This window comes from Camellia sinensis, chromosome 4, assembly GCF_055761805.1.
Source record: "Camellia sinensis isolate YWXY chromosome 4, ASM5576180v1, whole genome shotgun sequence".
Lineage (NCBI taxonomy): Eukaryota > Viridiplantae > Streptophyta > Magnoliopsida > Ericales > Theaceae > Camellia > Camellia sinensis.
The window spans coordinates 31,413,030-31,435,781 of NC_138964.1; positions in this window are offsets into that span (position 1 = coordinate 31,413,030).

Consider the following 22,752-nt stretch of genomic DNA (forward strand, 5'->3'; position numbering starts at 1 on the left):
ATAATTTGCCAACTCAAATTCCTCTCATTTTTCAGTTACTATTTTGGTTAGAAACATTCAACATTCACAACCGAAAAAAAAAGTGAACAAATTGATTTCACAACAATTGTTCAAAAAATCAAAATCAAAGCAAAAATTGGAGAATGGTACACAAAATATAAAAACTCACACAACATATATTAATTTTATAGAGAAAATGGGAATTAACATCATCTCGAACTTTCGTGATTTCAGATCGTGTTTCTTCAAGATTAAATTTAATGAATCAACCGGAAATTTTGATCATTTTGAATAAATCAACTAGAAATCTCACCTGCAAAACAATTGAAAATCTTGATCGTAGATCGTTGTTGAGATCTTAATGGATTGAACCTCAATTACATCTGGAAAACAAGAAGAAATAGAAAAATGAATGCTAAAAATCAAGGGTTTAATACTTAGATTTGGCCAACTCCAAGTTAATGGATGAAGATCACATTTGATTGATGCTTAGCTTCAGCTATTTAGGTTTAAAATTAAGAGAGAGAGACCTGTTTGAAGAAATGCAAAGAATCAACATTTACATGTAAACTTTTTCAACCATTGAGATTAGGTCTAACGGTTTTACTTTATTTCATACTTAATATGATTTTTTTAGGTACATAAAAGGATGTTATTTTCAAAAATGAGATTTTTATTGATAAATTTCATTTAGAAGTATTTTAACTTAAGAAGTCCATGAAGGAATTTTTTAACCCATTTAGTCCCATGTATGTATAGTTTTATTCCATAAAATCCTTTTTCTTGATTTACACTATTTTCTTGGACACTTATGCCCTTATATTTAATTTTCATACCCTTATGAATATTTTTTGAACGATTAGCAATTTTATGATGTGAACATTCATATTTTAAAATTCACATTGGTAGAAATGTAAAATTGGCCCGAGGGCGGCCCAAAATCCGCCCGCAAGCCGGGGCGGGCCCGGCCCGTTGATAATGTGAATATTCACATTGACATGTTACCATTCACATTAAAAGGAATGTAAAATTGGCCCGAGTCCCGTGGTGGCGCGAAACCCGCCTGTGGCCCGAGCGCGGGCCCGGTCCGGCCCATTGACAATGTTAATATTCACATTGACATGTTAACATTCACATTGATAATAGTACAAAATTGGCCCACGGCCTATAGGTGGCCAAAAGCCCGCCCGCGGCCTGGGACGGGCCCGGCCCGGCCCGTTGACAATGTGAATATTTACATTGATAGAAGTGTAAAATTAGCCCGCACCCCGTGGCTGCCCGAAACCCGCCCACGGCCCATGGGCGGGCCCGACTTGTTGACAATGTGAATATTCACATTGACATGTTAACATTTACATTAATAAGAGTATAAAATTGGCCAGCGGCTCAGGGCGGACCCGACCCGGCCCGTTGGCAATGTGAATATTCACATTGACATGTTAACATTCACATTGATAAGAGTGTAAAATTGGCCCGCAGCCCGTGGGCGACCCGAAGCCCGACTGCAACCCGAGGCGGGCTTAGCCCGACCCGTGACAAATTGAATATTCACGTTGACATGTTAACATTAACATTGATAGGAGTGTAAAATTTGCCCGCTGCCCGAAGCTCGCTCGCGGCCCGTTGACAATGTAAATATTCATATTGACATGTTAACATGCACATTGATAGGAATGTAGAATTGGCTCGGCTCGACCAGTCTAAAGCCCGAATACCCTTGTGCCAAGGCTAGGGCTTGGGCCTAATTTTTTGGCCCGTGGGCCAACTCAGCCCTGCCCGGATTTTTTTGGACACCCATGAGGCTCGATATGGTCTGGCCCGGGTCTCTACGCATTGATGATGAACATTCACATTGACGATGTGAATATTTACATTATGGGTATTTTGGTAATTATGTCTCTCATAGGACTTACTGAAACATAAGAAAATATTGTGGACTAAATAGAATATAAGTAGATAAAAATGGTATTTTGGTCTTCTTATCTCAAATAGAACTTAATGGAATAGTCAAAAAGAACGTAGGCTGCCCAAAGCCCGTCCGCGGCCCGGGAAAGGCTCGTTTGGGCCCGGGCTCAAGCCTAGTCCAAGACCTTAGGCTAGGGCCTGGGCCATCACTTTGAAGCCCGACCCGGCCCATCAGCCTGGTTAAGGCCTATTCAAGGTTCGGTCCGAGGCCCCACCCGTGCTGAGGCCTAGTGTCTTTTTTTTTTGTGAAAAATAATAAAATTTTGGTAGAAAACATTAAAAAGAATTAAAAACAATGGCCAGGCCCGCCCAAGCCTGAGGCTAGGCCCAGGCCCATCGGCCCGACCGGAGGCTCAACCCACCGGCCCGCCCAAAGTCCGAATACCCCTGTGCCAGGGCTAGGGCCTGGGCTTAATTTTTTGGCCCGTGGGCCGGCCCGGTCCGACCCAATTTTTTTCGGACACCCACGAGACTCGACATGGGTCAGACCCCTACACATTAATGATATGAACATTCACATTGACAGTATGAACTTTCACATTAGGGGTATTTTGGTAATTATGTCACCCATAGGACTTATTGAAACATAAGAAAATAATGCGGACTACATAGAATATAAGTAGATGAAAAGGGTATTTTGGTTTTCTTACCTCAAATAGGATCTAATGGAATAGTCAAAAAGAACGTGGGCTGCCCGATGCCCGCCTGTAGCCTAAGGCAGGCTCGTTTGGGCCCGGGCACGAGCCCAATCCGAGACCCTAGGCTAGGGCCTGGGCCATCACTTTGAAGCCTGGCCTAGCCCATCAGTCCGCTTACGGCCTTTTCAAGGCTCGGTCCGAGGCCCGGCCCGCCCGAGGCCTAGTGTCTTTTTTTGTGAAAAATAATAAAATTTTGCTAGAAAAATTAAAAAGAATTAAAAAAAAATGGCCAAGCTTGCCCAAGCCCGAGGTTAGGTGTAGGCCCACTAGCCCGACCCAAGGCTCGACCTACCGGCCCGCCCAAAGTCCGAATAACCCTGTGCTAGGGCTAGGGCGTAGGCCTAATTTTTGGCTCGAGGGCCGGCCCGGCCCTACTCGAATTTTTTCAGACACCCACGAGGATCGACATGGGCCGGGCCCCTACACATTGACAATATGAACATTCACATTGACAATGTGAACATTCACATTAGGGGTATTTTGGTAATAATGTCACACATAGGACTTGTTGAAACATAAGAAAATAATGTGAACTAAATGGAACATAAGTAGATGAAAAGGGTATTTTGGTCTTCTTATCTCAAATAAGACCTAATAGAATAGTCAAAAAGAATATGGATTGGATGGAATAAAACTCTTAAAAAGTGGATTTATCAAAAAAGCTCCCTTAAAAAATCTATTTTTTTAATAAAATGATATAAAAAAATATAATTGTTTCAACAAAAAAATAATAAGTTGTGAGATAATTTTTTTTAAATGATAAAAAAAATATAATTATTTTAACAAAAATATGTTGTTTTATTTTATTTTGTATGTTGTTGTTTTAATTTCATGGTAGTTTAAAAAAAATAAAAAGGAATAAAAAATAAAAAATAATGGGTAAAAAAAAAAAAAAAGAAATTTGGCTGGTTGTGTCAAAATAGAAGAATCCAACTTTTTTAATATTTTATTTATTTATTAATTTTTTTTGGTTCATCTAGTCGTGTAGAACATAAAAACATATAATTTTTTGAGAAAGTTCAAAAAAAAAAAAAAAAAAAAATCACAAAAGACAAAAACAGTTAACAAAAAAACTCAAACAACTTAATCCAGACAGTACCTACAAAAAGAAGGACAAAGTTGGTTGCATTGTGCCAAAATAGACACCATAATTAGGGGTGGCAATTTGAACCCGGTCCGATGGGGACCCAATTCTCCGATCCCGATTAGAACGAGTTTGCTCCACAAATTATTCCCATAAGACTGGGGATGGTATTGAAAATTAAATCCCCGACGATTTTCCCCGTCCCGACCCCGGCCCCGGCCCCGGCCCCATATTCCCCGAATAATTCTCCTAAGGGTGTGTTTGATTGGATGGACTGGACAAGGGGGGATTAGAATCCATCGGACTTGAGTCCTGAGACTGTGAATCCCCCGGACTATTTGGCTAGATTGGATATGTATCATGTGTTTGTTTTTTCATGGGATTAGATGTCTGGAAATGATTATTTTTAGTGAATCCAACGTTTGGTTGGACGGACTGGATAGGATATATGAACAAAAGACTATTTTACCATTTTTCAATTATTTATTAAGTAATAGCAATATTAAACATATCTTTAATATTTCAATTATTTTTAGCTAGATTAAATAAAAATTTATTTTATTTTATTTTTTACGCAATTAAATAAATTTATTTTTTAAAATTAAATAAATTAAATAATTAAAATATCAATAAAAATATATGTTATTTTTTTAATTAAAATTTTAAATAGATTTGTTTTTAAAAATAATAATAATTAAACAATGAAATTAAATAAAACATCTATTAACATTTAAATATTGAAATGAAATAAAATATAAACAAAATTTTAAAATAAAACATCAATAAAAAATTATTTTAAAAAATTAAATAAATAAAGCATCAATGAAAAGTTAAATAAAATTATTTTATTTTTAAATTGAGACATTTAAATTTTATTGAATTTTACTAAATATAATACATAATTAAATAGTAGAGGGTCAAAATGGTCATTCTACTACCTAATCCCAACAGTAAACAATCCCCCCAAAACTATCCCACACCCCCCTCCCCCTCCCCCCTTTAGGATAGTATAATCCCCCATATGGGGGATAAGGAGTCCGGCTGGACTCCATGTCCGACGGACTAAAAAAAAAAACAAACGATGGACAATCCAAATAGTGAATAGTCCCCTCCCTTATCCCCACAATCAAACACACCCTAAGATTCCCTGAATATTCCTCATATATATATATATATATATAATATGTTTATGTTTAGCGTTGAGTTGTCTGCCTCTCTCTTCCACTCACTCACTCACTCACACTCTCATCTCTCAGCCTTTCTCCATCTCTTTCTCTCTGATGATTCGGTGAACTCAAGATCTACATCAGAAAAATAGATGATCAAAAAGCGGATTGAAGAAGAGAAATGCACCAGAGGTGTAGATATGAGATCTGATGATTCAGTGAAGGCCATGGATTCGGCAGACGAAGCCATAGAACAATTGTCCTCCGTTATTCTGTCGATGTTGCCAGATCTCAACGTCAAGTGTGATCTTGCCACTCCTTCGAATAAGGTTTCAATAAGGACGGCAGTCGATCTGACCATCTTGTTGATCAGATCCCATCTCGTTGATCTCCGATCTTGCCGAACTCACCCATCTCATCGATCTTTCCGATCTCACCGATCTCTCTCAAGAACATCACGGTGACGCCTTTCCCTTGCTGGACTCCGACGCCTTGATCTATATCAATATTGATGATTTTGTTGATTGTTGTTGGTTTTGATATATTTTGATCTCTCTGATTTTGTTGATTTTGATCTATTGTGTATGATGATGTCGCTGCCTTGATATGTATTATTGGTTTTTTTTTTTTTTTTTTTTTTTGACCAGGAAATTTTCGAGGTCGGGGAAACCCGATCCCCATTAGGGGGCAGGGATGGGGACGGCGATATGTTCCCCGTTGGGGATCGGGGCCAAGAATGGGGGGATTATCACCATTGGGGATCGGGGACGGGGAGTGTGATCCCCGGCCCTGCCCCGTTGCCATTCCTAACCATAATACATACATGGGTATATCAGAAAGAAATAAACACACAAAAGAATAGGCCTTCTCCCCAGACATCTTCAGCATGTCTGTCACAAGCAGGCTTCGAATTTCAACTGGGGGGTCATTGACAAGAAGCAACTCCTCTGGTTGGTTTGCACCAAACTTAGCCAAGGCATCAGCGTAAGAGTTTCCACTCCTAAGAACATGTTGGATGTTACATTTACTGTTGGAAAATTGGTTTTATTAGGCTAATTTTGGGCTATCTTTGAGTCCAAAATTGAGTGGGCCCCAAACGTCTTTTGGGACGGGTCCGCAGAGGTGACGTGTTTCTTGCCGTGTGGTAAGTCACACGGTGAAGACGGTTCGTCAAAATCATTTTTGACTGAATGGGAAGTTGACGTCATTTTCGAGTTCGTGGAATGGACAATTTAAAAAAGTAAATGTGGGTTTCTTTAAAATAGATTGTCCCACATTAAAACTTTAAGAGAGCTTGTGTATGTATATAAGCTCTAAACTGCAACACTTGGGTTGAGCCCCAAGGGGCACCCCAAGTTTATAGAAGGGAGGAGTTATGGACAAAGTGAACATTAACCAAAACCACCACGCGTGCCGCCGCCACCGGCTGTGCCGGGCGCAAGTGTAGGTCGGGTCTTATATTAATTTTTTGGACAAAATTTATTTGAATTTTTTTATAAAATAAAATTCAAATTTTGTGCCAAAAATTAAATTTATTTTTTGTCCATTTCCAATCCAAATTCCATACAGTTTTAAACTGGTTTTACAATTTTTTAATTGCCAGAAACTGCCCAGTTGAACCGGACAGATTCTTTACCAGTTCAAACAGGTTCATACAGTTCGGACAGATTAACTATTCCAGCAGTTATCTGTTTGAATAGTGCTTGTACCTGTTCAATTTATATGTGCACCTATTCACTTCAAATTAGCACCTATTCAGGTCAGGTTTTTTGCCTATAAATACAGCCATGTTCCACCAGTTTTGTGCATCCAGAAAACATCTAGAATATCATCTTTTGCAGTCCACTTCTTGCTTTGTTTGCATCATTCTTCATATTAGTTATTTAGAGAAAAATTCAGAGAGTAATAGAACACAAGATTCTAGTTCCCCGGAAAATTTGTTTGGAGTGCTACTACAAATTTGTGAAGATCATTGTATCCTGCGAGATAGACGCCATTAGTCTGTAAGCACCAAAGCGGGGCGAATCTGTCTTAAGGACAGAGTGTCACACGCTCGACTTTGTCTTCTATTTTTCGTTCGGTTCGATAAAATAAATTCTGTAAGTTATTTATTTTATTTTGTTTGATTTAGTTTCAATTTATTTATTTACACAGAAGATTGTTGGAACAATGTTAAGATCCGCTTTCATTTTTCTTTAAGATTATAGGAACAATCTTCTGTGTAAACAAATAAATTGAAAATAAATCAAACAAAATAAAATAAATAACTTACAAAATTTATTTTATCGAATCAGATGAAAAATTAAAGATAAAGTCGAGTGTGTGACACTCTGTCCTTAAGACAGAGTCGCCCCACTTCGGTGCTTACGGACTAATGGCGTCTATTTCCCAGGATACAATGATCTTCATAAATTTGTAGTAGCACTCCAAATAAATTTGTCCAGCGAACTAGAATCTTGTGTTCTATTACTCTCTGAATTTTTCTCTAAATAATTAATATGAAGAATAATGCAAACAAAGCAAGAAGTGGACTGCAAAAGATGATATTCTGGATGTTTTCTAGATGCAAAAAACTACTGGAACATGGCTGTATTTATAGGCAAAAAATCTGACCTGAATAGGTGCTAATTTGAAGTGAACAGGTGCACATTTAAATTGAACAGGTACAAGCACTATTCAAACAGATAACTGCTGGAATTGTTGATCTGTCCGAACTATATGAACCTATTTGAACTGGTAAAGAATCTGTCCGGTTCAACTGGGTAGTTTCTAGCAGTTAAAAAACTGTAAAACCTATTTGAAACTGTGTGGAATTTGGACTGGAAATAAATTCAATTTTTGGCACAAAATTTGAATTTTATTTTATAAAAAATTCAAATAAATTTTGTCCAAAAAATTAATATAAGACCCGACACACACCCAGCACGGCCGGTTGGACGGTGGCGGCGGTGCGCGCGTGTGTGGTGGCGGTGGTTTTGGTTAAGGTTCACTTTGTCTATAACTCCTCAATTCTACAAACTTAGGGTGCCCCTTGGAGCTTAACCCAAGTGTCATAGTCTAGAGCTTATATACATACACAAACTCTCTTAAAGTTTTAATGTGGGACAATCCATTTCAAAGAAACCCACATTTACTTCTTTAAATTATCCATTCCATGAACTCGAAAACGATGTCAACTTTCCATTCACTTAAAAATGGTTTTGACGAACCGTCTTCACCGTGTGACTTACCACGTGGTAAGGAACACGTCGCCTCTTCAGACCCGCCCTAAAAGACGTTTGGGGCCCACTCAATTTTGGGCTCAAAAATGGCCTAAAATAAGCCTAATAAAACCAATTTTCCAACAATCCCCCATATGAATGGAATTTGACGGAGAGAAAATGCAACAACATGATCTAATTACAAAGAGTACAAAAATTGGAAATATTCTGCAAAGGATAGGTAGCTTTTGGCTTTGAATCTTCCCTTATGAGACACTATCGGATTTACTAGCTAACCAGGGAACATGATATCTTGAACTGTTTAGCTGTTTGTGTAAACCAAGACAATAGAACTCACACAGTATATCCCCAGACACAATTTAGTTCTAATTATTGTGTTCATTTTGGCCCTGAACAACCTAGTCTTTCATGAGTGCTCTAGGGAATTGTAGCCCTTCACAAATCTCAAAGAACCAGCCCAATTCACACTCACATAGGTTATTTTTATGAAGAGTATCCTACCATACTCCACTAGGTTTACCTAGATATAAGAATCATTAAAATTTTACTTAACCTAAAACGTTGCAGACATCACTATTTCATTCTAGAAATGGGTAGGAGTTGGACTCCCCAGTGATCCTTTTGAGTCATACACAACTCGGTTGTCCCTTTGAACCTAGATCTTATGATCTCCAGTCAACTAGGTTGGGTTGCTGTTGTGGTAACTCTTATTTAATAGGCTTTAGTCCCATTCCCCTCGATGAATTTTCAACTAAATCTCTTGCTAACCCTTTGGTTAGTGGATCCACTATGTTGTCTTTAGACTTCACATATTCAATGGAAATAATTCCAATAGAGAATAGTTGTCTCATGGTGTTATATTGACGACAAATGTGTCGTGACTTACCGTTATATATATGACTCTGTGCTCTACCTATTGCTGATTGACTATCGCAATGTATGCATATAGTAGGCACCGGTTTTGGCCATATTGGAATATCTTCAAGGAAGTGGAGAAGCCATTCTTCTTCTTCCCCAACTTTATCTAAAGCTATGAATTCTGATTCCATAGTAGACCTAGCTATGCAAGTTTGTTTGGAAGATTTCCAAGATACAGCTGTACCACCAAGAGTAAAAACATACCCACTAGTGGACTTTGAGTCTCTTGTATTCGATATCCAGTTTGCGTCACAGTAACTTTCAAGTACTGCTGGATATCTAGTATAATCCAGCCCAATGTTACGAGTAAATTGGAGATATCTAAGAACCCTTATAATTGTTTTCCAGTGTTCTACTCCCGGATTACTCGTATATCTACTTAATTTACCTACTGCATAAGGTATATCTGGGTGAGTGTAATTCATCAAGTACATTAAGTTTCCAATAATTTGGGCATACTCTAATTGAGAAATACTTTCCTGTACATTCTTAGATAGAAACAAATTAATATCTACATGTGTTTTAGCAAGATGATCATCATCTTTGCTGAATTTGTCAAGTATTTTCTCAATGTAATGAGATTGTGACAAAAAAACATATTCTTTTGATGTTTTGGTAATTTTCATACCAAGAATTACATTAGCAATGCCCATGTCCTTCATGTCAAAATGTTTATTCAACATTTTCTTGGTAGTGTTAATCATATCATTATTACTACCTATGATGAGCATATCATCTACATAAAGACATACAATGACATAACCTTTTGTTTGTGTTTTTAATAAAAACACATTTGTCATGCTCATTAATTTTAAAACCATTTAACATCATTGCCTTGCCAAATTTCTCATGCCATTGCTTTGGCGCTTGTTTTAAACCATATAATGATTTAACCAATTTACACACTTTCTTTTCTTTTCCTGGAACAGAAAATCCTTCTGGTTGTTCCATGTAAATTTCTTCATCTAACTCACCATTTAAGAAAGCGGCTTTCATATCTATTTGATGAATTTCTAGATTGTACAAAGATGCAATAACAATTAACATTTTAATGGATGTTATTCTAGTAATCGGTGAGTATGTGTCAAAGTAATCGAGACCTTCTTTTTGTCTATACCTTTTGACCGCAAGTCTTGCCTTGTATTTGTCAATTGATCCATCCGCTTTCATTTTGCTTTTGAAAATACACTTATACCCAAGAGGTTTACAACTTGGTGGCAAATCCACCAATTTCCAAGTGTGATTTTGCAAAATGGATTCAAGTTCACTATTGATAGCTTCTTTCTTTAAAAGTTAAAGGCTCATTTTCTAACAAATATGTTAGAAAATATGGACCAAAAGATTTTGAGGTTCTAGCACGTTTATTACGCTTAGGTTCCTCTTCCTCATTTTGATCTAACTCTTTCTCTTGATCATGTTCTTGATCATTACTAGTAATAGCATCAAAAGATCTTTTATTAGTACTAGTCTCTTATTCAGTCTTATTTGGAAATACATGTTCAAAGAATAATGCATTCCGAGACTCAATAATAGTATTTACATGCATTTCATTATGTTTTGATTTATAAATTAAAAACCGATATGCACTACTATTCTTGGCATAACCAATGAAAATGCAATCAATAGTCTTAGGACCTATCTTAGTCTTTTTAGGACTAGGAATAGCCACTTTAGCCAAACACCCCTACACTTTTAAGGATTTGTAAGATGGTACTCTTCCATGCCACAATTCATAAGGTGTTTGATTCAATTTCTTTCGGGATACTTTATTACGTATATAATTAGTAGAAAGTATTGCTTTCCCTCACAAGTTCTGAGGTAATCTAGAACTTATTAACATGGCATTCATTTTTTCTTTTAAAATCCTATTTTTCCTTTCAGCAATTTCATTTTGCTGAGGTGAGTAAGGAGCGGTGGTTTGATGAATTATTCCATGTTCTTTACAAAACTCACCAAAAGGTGATTCATATTCACCACCTCTATCACTTCTTAGTTTTTTTTATTTTCTTACCAAGTTGATTTTCAACTTCATTCTTATATTGAATGAAAGTTTTCATAGCTTTATCCTTGGTTCAAATTAGATAAACATAACTATATCTAGTATAGTCATCTATAAAAGTGATAAAATATTTTTTCCTACCTGTAGTTTAAATTGATTTAAAATCACAAATGTGACTATAAATTAATTCAAGTGGTTCTGTACTTCTTTCAATTGAATGAAAAGGAGTTTTGAATAATTTTGCCTCAACGCAAATTTCACATTTATGATTTGAATCAATGCCAAATTTAGGTAAACATTTCATATTAATTAATCTACATAAAGATCCATGATTAACATGTCCTAATCTACCATGCCATAAATTTGAAGATTCAAGCAAGTAAGAAGAAGACGTATTTTTATTAAGAACTAAGGGTATAATGGCCATTACATTCATCTTGAAAAGGGCATCAGACATGTAACATTTTCTTACATACATCCCATTTTTAGTAAGTACAAATTTATCACTCTCAAAGACTAGCCTAAACCCATTCTTACTCAACAAAGATCTGGAAGCAAGATTCTTGCTAATGTCCGGTACATGCAGCACATTGTTGAAAGTGAGTTCCTTTCCATATGTCATCTTCAAAACAATCTTCCCTTGTCCTTCAACTTTGGAAGTTGAGGAGTTACCCATAAAAAGTTGTTCACCATTGTCCACTGTAGAATAAGATGTGAACAACTTTTTGTCGGCATAGATATGGCAAGTAACACTAGTGTCCACCCACCATTCTTTAGGATTTTCGACAAGATTTTCCTCAGAAACAACTGCAGAAAGATTGATTTCATCTACACCATTGGAAATATTGTCCACTTCGGTCATATGGGCTTGAGCAGGCTTCTTGCTTATTCTTCTTTTGTTTTTGCCTTTGCTACGGCAATCTTTGGCCTGATGTCTCTCTTTGTCACAGATGTAACATTTTCCATTAAACTTGTACTTTTTATTTCTCCCTCTCCTTTAGAGCCTTGTGATGAACTTTCTCCAGAAGACTTTCGTTTCTTGGTTTTTGAAGCATGTTCCACCACATTTGCCTTAGACTCCATAAGATGCTTACCAACCCGCTTTTTAGAATTGCAGTTGTCTTCCTCAATCCTTAAACGCACAGTTAATTCTTCCAAAGACATTTCTTTGTGCTTGTGTTTGAGGTAGTTCTTGAATTCCTTCTAGTCTTATGGTAATTTCTCAATTAAGGCTGCAACTTGGAAGGATTCACTGAGAGACATGCCCTCTGCGTGAATGTCATGCAGAATGAGTTGGAGATCTTGAACTTGGCTGATCACAGTTTTAGAATCAACCATCACAAAATCCAGGAATTTGCTAACCACAAATTCTTTGAGCTGGCATCTTTCGTTTCGTATTTTTTCTCCAAAGACTCCCAAAGTTCCTTTGTTGTCTTGATAGGACTGTAGACGTTATATAATGTGTTGTCAAGTCCGTTCAAGATGTAGTTCTGGCAAAGGAAATCAACATGTTTCCAGGCATCGACCGCAGCAACCACTTGCCAGTCGGTTTCATCCTCTTTCAAAATAGGAGCATCCTCACGAAGAAAACGAGCCAGGTTCAGAGTTGTAAGATAGAACAATATTTTCTGTTGCCATCTTTTAAAATCAGTTCTAGAGAACTTAGTTGGCTTCTCATCGTGATTTACCAGTACTGTCACAACAGGAGAGGGGGTTGGCGAAATTGCAGCCACCACACTAGTATTTGTTTGGGCATTAGTTTCAGTAGCCATGAGTTAGAATTTATACTACACAGAAAATTAAACTAAATTCACAAAATTAAATTCTGTAAAAATAAAAGAACAAGAAATGTAACTTTTATTTTTCAATTAATTTGGAAATAAAATAAAATTTTATTTAACCAAATTAATTCCACACAGAAAATTAAATTTCTGTAATACTTCAATAATTAAAACACTAAAATAGAATTTTAATTAATGAACACTCATAAATAATTTCTGAAAACCAAAATTAATTTCTAAAAAAATTTCACAAATAAATATTCTAAATTGTTAATGATACCAGTATATTACTACTAGTTGTCAAATAGTATATAATCACTATTTATTTTTCCAACCAGAATATTATTTTGTAAATTCACAGAAAATAATTTTTGTAAAAGAAGAAAGAGAAAGGGAAACAAACGAAAATTATTTCCCTTTTCTTTCTTCTTTTACAGACTTAATCTATAATTTTCGTTTGTTTCCCTTTCCCTTTCTCTTTCTTCTTTTATAAAAATTATTTTCTGTGGATTTACAAAATAATATTCTGGTTGGAAAAACAAATAGTGATTATATACTATTTAACAGATAGTAGTTTAATTTTCGTTTGTTTCCCTTTCTCTTTCTTCTTTTACAAAAATTATTTTTTGTAGATTTACAAAATAATATTCTGGTTGAAAAAACAAATAGTGATTATATATTATTTGACAGATAGTAGTTATATACTGTCTATTTTCTTTGACAACTAGTAGTAATATACAGGTGTCATTAACAATTTAGAATATTTATTTGTGAAATTTTTTCATAAATTAATTTTGGTTTTTAGAAATTATTTATGAGTGTTCATTAATTAAAATTATGTTTAGTGTTTTAATTATTGAAGTATTACAGAAATTTAATTTTCTGTGTGGAATTAATTTGGTTAAATAAAATTTTATTTTATTTCCAAATTAATTGAAAAATGAAAGTTACGTTTCTTATTTATTTTATTTTTGCAGAATTTAATTTTGTGAATTTTGTTTAATTTTCTGTGTAATATAAATTCTAATTATTATTTTTTTTTATAATTTAGAATTCGTGGTTATTGAAACTAATGTCCAAACAAGTACTAGTGTGGTGGCTGCAATTACACCAACCCCCTCTCCTGTTGTGACAGTACCGTTAAATCACGGTAAGAAGCCAGAGAAATTCTCTGGAACTGATTTTAAAAGATGTCAACAGAAAATGTTGTTCTATCTTGCGACTCTAAACCTGGCTTGTTTCTTCGTGAGGATGCTCCTATTTTGAAGGAGGATAAAACCGATCAGCAAGTGGTTGCTGCGGTCGATGCCTGGAAACATGCTGATTTCCTTTGCCAGAACTACATCTTGAACGGACTTGACAATATATTATACAATGTCTACAGTCCTATCAAGATAGCAAAGGAACTTTGGGAGTCTTTGGAGAAAAAATACAAATTGGAAGATGCTAGCTCAAAAAAATTTGTGGTTGGCAAATTCCTGGATTTTGTGATGGTTGATTCTAAGACTATGATCAGCCAAGTTCAAGATCTCCAACTCATTCTACATGACATTCACGCAGAGGGCATGTCTCTCAATGAATCCTTCCAAGTTGCCGCCTGAATTGAGATATTACCAAAAGCTGGAAGGAATTCAGGAACTACCTCAAACACAAGCACAAAGAAATTTCTTTGGAAGAATTAATTATGCATTTAAGGATTTAGGAGGACAACTGCAATTCTGAAAAGTGGGTTGGTAAGCATCCAATAGAGTCTAAGGCAAATGTGGTGGAACATGCTTTAAAAAAAACCAAGAAACGAAAGTCTTCTGGAGAAAGTTCATCACAAGGCTCTAAAGGGAAGGGGGGGGGGGGGAAATAAAAAGTACAAGTTTAATGGCAAATGTTACATCTGTGACAAAGAGGGACATCGGGCCAAAGATTACTGTAGCAAAGGCAAAAGCAAAAGCAAAAGAAGAACAAGCAAGAAACTTGCTCAAGCCCATATGACCAAAGTGGACAATATTTCCAATGGTGTAAAAGACATCAATCTTTCTGCAGTTGTTTTCGAGGCAAATCTTTCCGGAAATCCTAAAGAATGGTGGGTGGACATTAGTGCTACTCACCATATTTGTGCCTACAAAAAGATGTTCACATCTTATTTTACAGTGGACAATGGTGAACAACTTTTTATGGGCAACTCCTCAACTTCCAAAGTTGAAGGACAAGAGAAGATTGTTTTGAAGATGACATCTGGAAAGGAACTCACTCTCAACAATGTGCTGCATGTACTGGACATTCGCAAGAATCTTGTTTCAGGATCTTTGTTGAGTAAGAATGGGTTTAGGCTAGTGTTTGAGAGTGATAAATTTGTACTTACTAAGAATGGGATATATATAGGAAAATGTTACACATCTGATGGCCTTTTCAAGATGAATGTAATGACCGGTGTACCCTCAATTATTAATAAAAATACATTTTCTTCTTACTTGCTTAAGTCTTCAAATTTATGGCATGGTAGATTGGAACATGTTAATTATGGATCTTTGCATAGATTAAGTAATATGGAATGTTTACCTAAATTTGACATTGATTCAAATCATAAATGTGAAATTTGCGTTGAGGCAAAATTATCCAAAACTCCTTTTCATCAATTAAAAGAAGTACGGAATCACTTGAATTAATTCATAGTGACATTTGTGATTTTAAATCAATTCAAACCAGAGGTGGGAAAAGATTATTTATCACTTTTATAGATGACTATACTAGATATAGTTATGTTTATTTAATTCAAACTAAGGATGAAGCTTTGGAAACTTTCATTTAATATAAGAATGAAGTTGAAAATCAACTTGGTAAGAAAATTAAGAAACTTAGAAGTGATAGAGGTGGTGAATATGAATCACCTTTTGATGAGTTTTATACAGAACATGGAATAATTCATCAAACCACCACTCTTTACTCACCTCAGCAAAATGGAATTGCTGAAAGGACAAATAAGACTTTAAAAGAAATGATGAATACCATGTTAATAAGTTCTGGATTACCTCAGAACTTGTGAGGGGAAGCAATACTTTCTGCTAATTATACAATTAATCAAGTCCCTTGAAAGAAAGTGAATCAAACATCTTATGACTTGTGGCATGGAAGAGTACCATTCTACAAACATTTGAAAGTGTAGGGGTGTTTGGCTAAAGTGGCTATTCCTAGTCCTAAAAAGACTAAATAGGTCCTAAGACTATTGATTGCATTTTCATTGGTTATGCCAAGAATAGTAGTGTATATCGGTTTTTAATTTATAAATCAGAACATACCGAAATGCATGTAAATACTATTATTGAGTCTCGGAATGCATCATTCTTTGAACATGTATTTCCAAATAAGACTAGACAAGAGACTAGTACTAATAAAAGATCTTTTGATGCTATTACTAGTAATGATCAAGAACAAGATCAAGAGCAAGAGTTAGATCAAAATGAGGAAGAGGAACCTAGGCATAGTAAACGTACTAGAACCTCAAAATCTTTTGGTCCAGATTTTCTAACATATTTGTTAGAAAATGAGCCTTTAACTTTTAAAGAGGCTATGTCCAATTCTGAAGCTCCTTTATGGAAATAAGCTTTCAATAGTGAAGTTGAATCCATTTTGCAAAATCACAATTGGAAATTGGTGGATTTGCCACCAGGTTATAAACCTCTTGGGTACAAGTGTATTTTCAAAAGAAAAATGAAAGCGGATGGATCAATTGACAAATACAAGGCAAGACTTATGGTCAAAGGGTATAGACAAAAAGATGGTCTTGATTACTTTGACACATACTCACCGATTACTAGAATAACATCCATTAGAATGTTAATTGCTATTGCATCTTTGTATAATTTAGAAATTCATCAAATGGATGTGAAAACTACTTTCTTAAATGGTGAGTTAGATGAAGAAATTTACATGGAACAACCAGAAGGATTTTTTGTTACAGGAAAAGAAAAGAAAGAGTGTAAATTGGTTAAATCATTATATGGTTTAAAACAAGTACCAAAGCAATGGTATGAGAAATTTGACAAGGCAATGATGTCAAATGATTTTAAAATTAATGAGTGTGACAAATGTGTTTATATTAAAAACACAGACAAATGTTATGTCATTGTATGTCTTTATGTAGATGATATGCTTATCATAGGTAGTAATAATGATATGATTAAGACTACTAAGAAAATGTTGAATAAACATTTTGACATGAAGGACATGGGCATTGCTGATGTAATTCTTGGTATGGAAATTACCAAAACATTAGAAGGATATGTTTTGTCATAATCTCATTACATTGAGAAAATACTTGACAAATTTAGCAAAGATGATGATCATCTTGCTAGAACACCTGTAGATGTTAATTTGTTTCTATCTAAGAATGTACAGGAAAGTATTTCTCAATTAGAGTATGTCCAAATTATTAGAAGCTTAATGTACTTGATGAACTGCACTCGTCCAGATATAGCTTATGCAGTAAGTAAATTAAGTAGATATATAAGTAATTCGGGAGTAGAACACTGGAAAATAATTATAAGGGTTCTTAGATATCTTCGATTTACCCGTAACATTGGGCAGAATTATACTAGATATCCAGCAGTACTTAAAGGTTACTGTGATGCAAACTGGATATCGGATACAAGAGACTCAAAGTCCACTAGCGGGCGTGTTTTTACTCTTGGTGGGGCAGCTGTATCTTGGAAATCTTCCAAACAAACTTGCATAGCTAGGTCTATTATGGAATCAGAATTCATAGCCTTAGATAAAGTTGGGAAAGAAGCAGAATGTCTTCGCCACTTCCTTGAAGATATTCCAATATGGCTAAAGTCGGTGCCTGCTATATGCATACATTGCGATAGTCAATCAGCAATAGGTAGAGCACAGAGTCATATGCATAATGGTAAGTCACGACACATTCGTTGTCGACATAATACAGTGAGACAACTATTCTCTAATGGAATTATTTCCATTGAATATGTGAAGTCTAAAGACAACATAGCGGATCCACTAACCAAAGGGTTAGCCAGAGAGTTAGTTGAAAATTTATCGAGGGAAATGGGACTAAAGCCTATTAAATAAGAGTTACCACAACGGCAACCCAACCTAGTTGACTAGAGATCCCAAGATCTATGTTCAAAGGGACAACCGAGTTGTGTATGACTCAGAAGGATCACTGGGGAGTCCAACTCCTACCCATTTCTAGGATGAAGTAGTGATGTCTACAGCGTTTTAGGTTAAGTAAAATTTTAATGATTCTTATATCTAGGTAAACCTAGTGGAGTATGGCAGGATACTCTTCATAAGAATCACCTATATGAGTGCGAACTGAGTCGGTTCTATGAGATTTGTGAAGGACTACAATTCTCTAGAGCTCTCATGAAAGACCAGGTTGTTTAGGGCCAAAATGAACACAATAGTGAAAACTAAATTGTGTTTGGAGATATATACTTTGTGAGTTCTATTGTCTTGGTTTACACAAACAGCTGAACAGTTCAAGACATCATGTTTACTGGTTAGCTAGTAAATCCGATAGTGTCTCACAAGGGAAGGTTCAAAGCCAAAAGCTACTTATCCTTTGCAAAATATTTCCAATTTCTATACTCTCTGTAATTAGATTATGTTGTTGTATTTTCTTTCCGTCAAATTCCATTCATGTGGGGGATTATTGGAAAATTGGTTTATATAAGGCTTATTTTGGGCCAACTTTGAGCCCAAAATTGAGTAGGCCCCAAATGTCTTTTGGAGTTGGTCCGAAGAGGTGACGTGTTCCTTGCCGCATGGCAAGTCACACGGTGAAGACGGTTAGTCAAAACCATTTATGAGTGAATGAGAAGTTGACGTCGTTTTTGGGTTCGTAGAATGAATAATTAAAGAAGTAAATGTGGGTTTCTTTGAAATAGGTTGTCTCACATTGAAACTTTAAGAGAGCTTGCGTATGTATATAAGCTCTAGACTACAACACTTGGGTTTGGCCCCGTGGGGCACCCCAAGTTTGTAGAAGGGAGGAGTTATGGACAAAGTGAACCTTGACCCAAACCACCACACATACGTGCGCGCGACCGCTGTCGTTCGTCCGCCCTGCCAGCCGTGCTGGGCGTGGGTGTGGGTCGGGTTGGTTCTTATATTAATTTTTTGGACAAAATTTACTTAAATTTTTAATGAAATAAAATTCAAATTTTGTGCCAAAAATTGAATTTATTTTCTGTCCATTTCCAGTCCGAAATTCAAACAGATTAAACAGTTCAAAACTGTTTGAACCCCAGACAGATTCAGTTCTAGCCAGATAGATTTAAATCTGTCCAGCAGTTTCTAACAGATAGAAATAGCTGGGCAGTTATCTGTTGCACTTGTCCAATTTGAAATTGCATCTGTTCACTTCAAAATTTTGCACCTGTTCAAGTCTATAAAGCCAAATCTGTTCCAGCAGATTTCATATCCAAAAATCAGTCTGAAAAGTTCCTTTTGCTGTCCAACTTTGCTCTTTTGGTGCATTATTCTTCATTCTAGTTTTGGAGAAAATTTTAATGAAAGCATAGAACCAAGATTCTAGTTCGCCGGACAAATTTGTTTGGAGTGCTACTAACCGTTAGTATCGCAGCGGGGCGAATCTGTCTTAAGGACAGAGTGTTACACACTCGACTTGGTCTTTTATTTTTCATTCGGTTTGATAAATAAATTCTGTAAGTTATTTATTTTATTTTGTTTGATTTAGTTTCAATTTATTTATTTACATAGAAGATTGTTCCAACAATCTTAAACCAAATTAATTCCAAAATAAAATAAATAACTTACAGAATTTATTTTATCGAACCGAATAAAAAATAAAAGACCAAGTCGAGGGTGTGACACTCTGTCCTTAAGACAGATTCGCCCTGCTTCAGTGCTTACGGACTAATGATGTCTATCTCCCAGGATACAATGATCTTCACAAATTTGTAGCAGCACTCTAAACAAATTTGTCCGGCGAACTAGAACCTTGCGTTCTATTACTCTTTGAATTTTTCTCTAAATAACTAATATGAAGAATAATGCAAACAAAGCAAGAAGTAGACTGCAAAAGATGATATTCTAGATGTTTTCTGGATGCACAAAACTGCTGGAACATGGCTGTATTTATAGGCAAAAAATCGGACCCGAATAGGTGATAATTTGAAGTGAACAGGTGCACATTTAAATTGAACAGGTACAAGCACTATTCAAACAGATAATTGCTGGAATAGTTGATCTGTCCGAAATGTATGAACCTATTTGAACTGGTAAAGAATCTGTCTGGTTCAACTGGGCAGTTTCTAGTAGTTAAAAAATTGTAAAACCAGTTTGAAACTGTGTGGAATTTGGACTGGAAATAAATTCAACTTTTGGTACAAAATTTGAATTTTATTTTTTTAAAAATTCAAATAAATTTTGTCCAAAAAATTAATATAAGACCCGACCCACACCCGGCACGGCTGGTCGGATGGACGGCGGCGGCGACGTGCGCACGCGTGTGTGTTGGTTTTGGTTAAGGTTCACTTTGTCCATAACTCCTCCCTTCTACAACTTGGGGTGCCTTTTGGGGCCCAATCCAAGTGTTGTAGTCTAGAGCTTATATACATACATAACCTCTCTTAAAGTTTCAATGTGGGACAATCCATTTTAAAGAAACCCACATTTACTTCTTTAAATTGTCCATTCCACGAACCCGAAAATGACGTCAACTTCCCATTCACTGAAAAATGGTTTTGACGAACCGTCTTCACCGTGTGACTTACTACGCGACAAGGAACACGTCACCTTTTCGGACCCACCCCAAAAGACGTTTGGGGCCCACTCAATTTTGGGCTCAAAGATGACCCAAAATAAGCCTAATAAAATCAATTTTCCAACATTCACATCCCTCAGAATGATTCTAGCATCTTCAACGAGTCCATTAAATCTTCCTCTAGGAGTTGAACATGTTCCGTATCTATTTCCACAATGACTTTGTCCATGCCTCTTTGGAGTAGTATGATAAGCCCCTTATACACAGCCCAGAGCTCCACTTCCAAGCTGGTGCAATTTTCCAACCTTTCATAGTAACCACTGATCCAAGCTCCCTTCTCATCTTGAAATAAACCTCTGAAGCCACCATGATTAGAGTTCCTTTTAGTGCATCCATCCACATTAAGCATGATCGTACTTGCAAGTGGACAAGACCACACTATTAGATGCCTTTTGAAGGGAAATTATACTCATATTGAAAGATTGAAAGATCTCATAAGAGTAGTTAAAAACAATTTTTACGCTCTCCTCGAGAGTTGTGGTTTTGTTCTAAAAAATTATTTTGTTCCTATTTTTCCAAATGGTCGAAAGAAAGGTGATAAACACAAAAACCAAGAGAGTAGAGGGTACAAAGACATTTTACTCATGGAATTACTCTTGATCTATAGCAGCTCGAGTTTAGACCCGACCCTTTTACATTCTTTGATTCAGGATCCGGTACTTATTGTTGCTGTTTATACTCCTTAATGTCTTCTTTTTGTTTGGGATTGGTTGTTTGGAGTTGCTGGTTGTGTTTTGAATAGGTTGGGAGTTAGTGTTTCAAAGGCATTTTTGTCTGTTTGTTATTAAGTTCGCTTGAGTAGTCTTTCATTTCTTCCAGAATTTGTGTTGTAGATATGAATTTCTGGAAGTGAGGTGTTCTTTGCTGAAGCCATGGTTTGGTTGCTCGAGCAGTATTATGTGCCTTACACTCAAGCAGCTTTTCTTGCGCTCGAGCGGTCTCTTTGCAAGTCTAAAATTCTAGGAAAGATCATTCTTTGCTCGAGTGATGACTAGTTCACTTGAGCTATCTGCTCTGTAGGGTTAAGGTTCTGGGTAATTGGTTTTTTAGCTTGAGCCATGGTTTGTCATTGGCGTGTAAGCTCTTAGGGTATCTCAGGGTTCGAGAATAACCAGTTTTAGTAGTCTAGTAAGGGATGGTAATGTTGTTAGTGACTGGTGGGGTAGTTTTGTTTTGGTTATTCTGTTTTTGTAACCGTGGGTTATCGTTTTGTAATCGTTATGTTGTTGTTTGTAACCAATGTGTCATGAGGATGTTAAGACATCATGATTGCTTTCTTATGTATGTATGTTTGTTTTTCTATTCCAATGGATTGGGGCATGTAATGAATTTGAAGTTTTCTTAATGTGATAAGTTGTCGTGGAATTGGAAAATTTGCATAGTGATGTGCAAGTACGATTACGTTTTGATTTGCGAAGGTGATATGTAACGCCCTCAAAAAAATACATAATACCCAACATTTCAGACATGCATTGATATAAAAGAAATCAACCATTTCTATTTATCAGAGTAATTCTTACAACTGTATTACATGTTAACAACAAAAACAAATGCCCTATGGGCTTACAGCTTTCCAAGTTAACACTTGGTTACAAAAAGAAGAGTACTAACTCAATACATATTAAGCCCTTGGCTGGAATTTACATGTAATACATCAAAATAAACAAAAGAAAGAGTCTTCAACTCTCATTATCATCCAAGCTACGTCCTTGGAGGTGGCATACTACCTGTACCTGAAAATAATGTCCCATAAAGGATGAGCCAACGCCCAGTAGAGATATGCTAAACACAGCATGAGCAATAACTAAGACATTAGCAATTGATAAATGTTCAATTTTCATAAACCAATTCATAACCCATTTCCATCTCATGACCACTACGTTCACGTTTCCTTTCAGTTTCCATTTCTTATCAATTTCACAATTTACATCAATGGCTCAGAACCTGGCCAACCACTTATATGAGACAGTGACTCATATTAAACATTTCTCATTATCACAATAGATAAACATACTAGTTGTATCAACATCTCAACAGGTGAGCATACAAGCTGTACCCGCATTTCAACAGATATGCATATTAGCTATATCAACACTTCTAATGACAAGCATATGAGCTA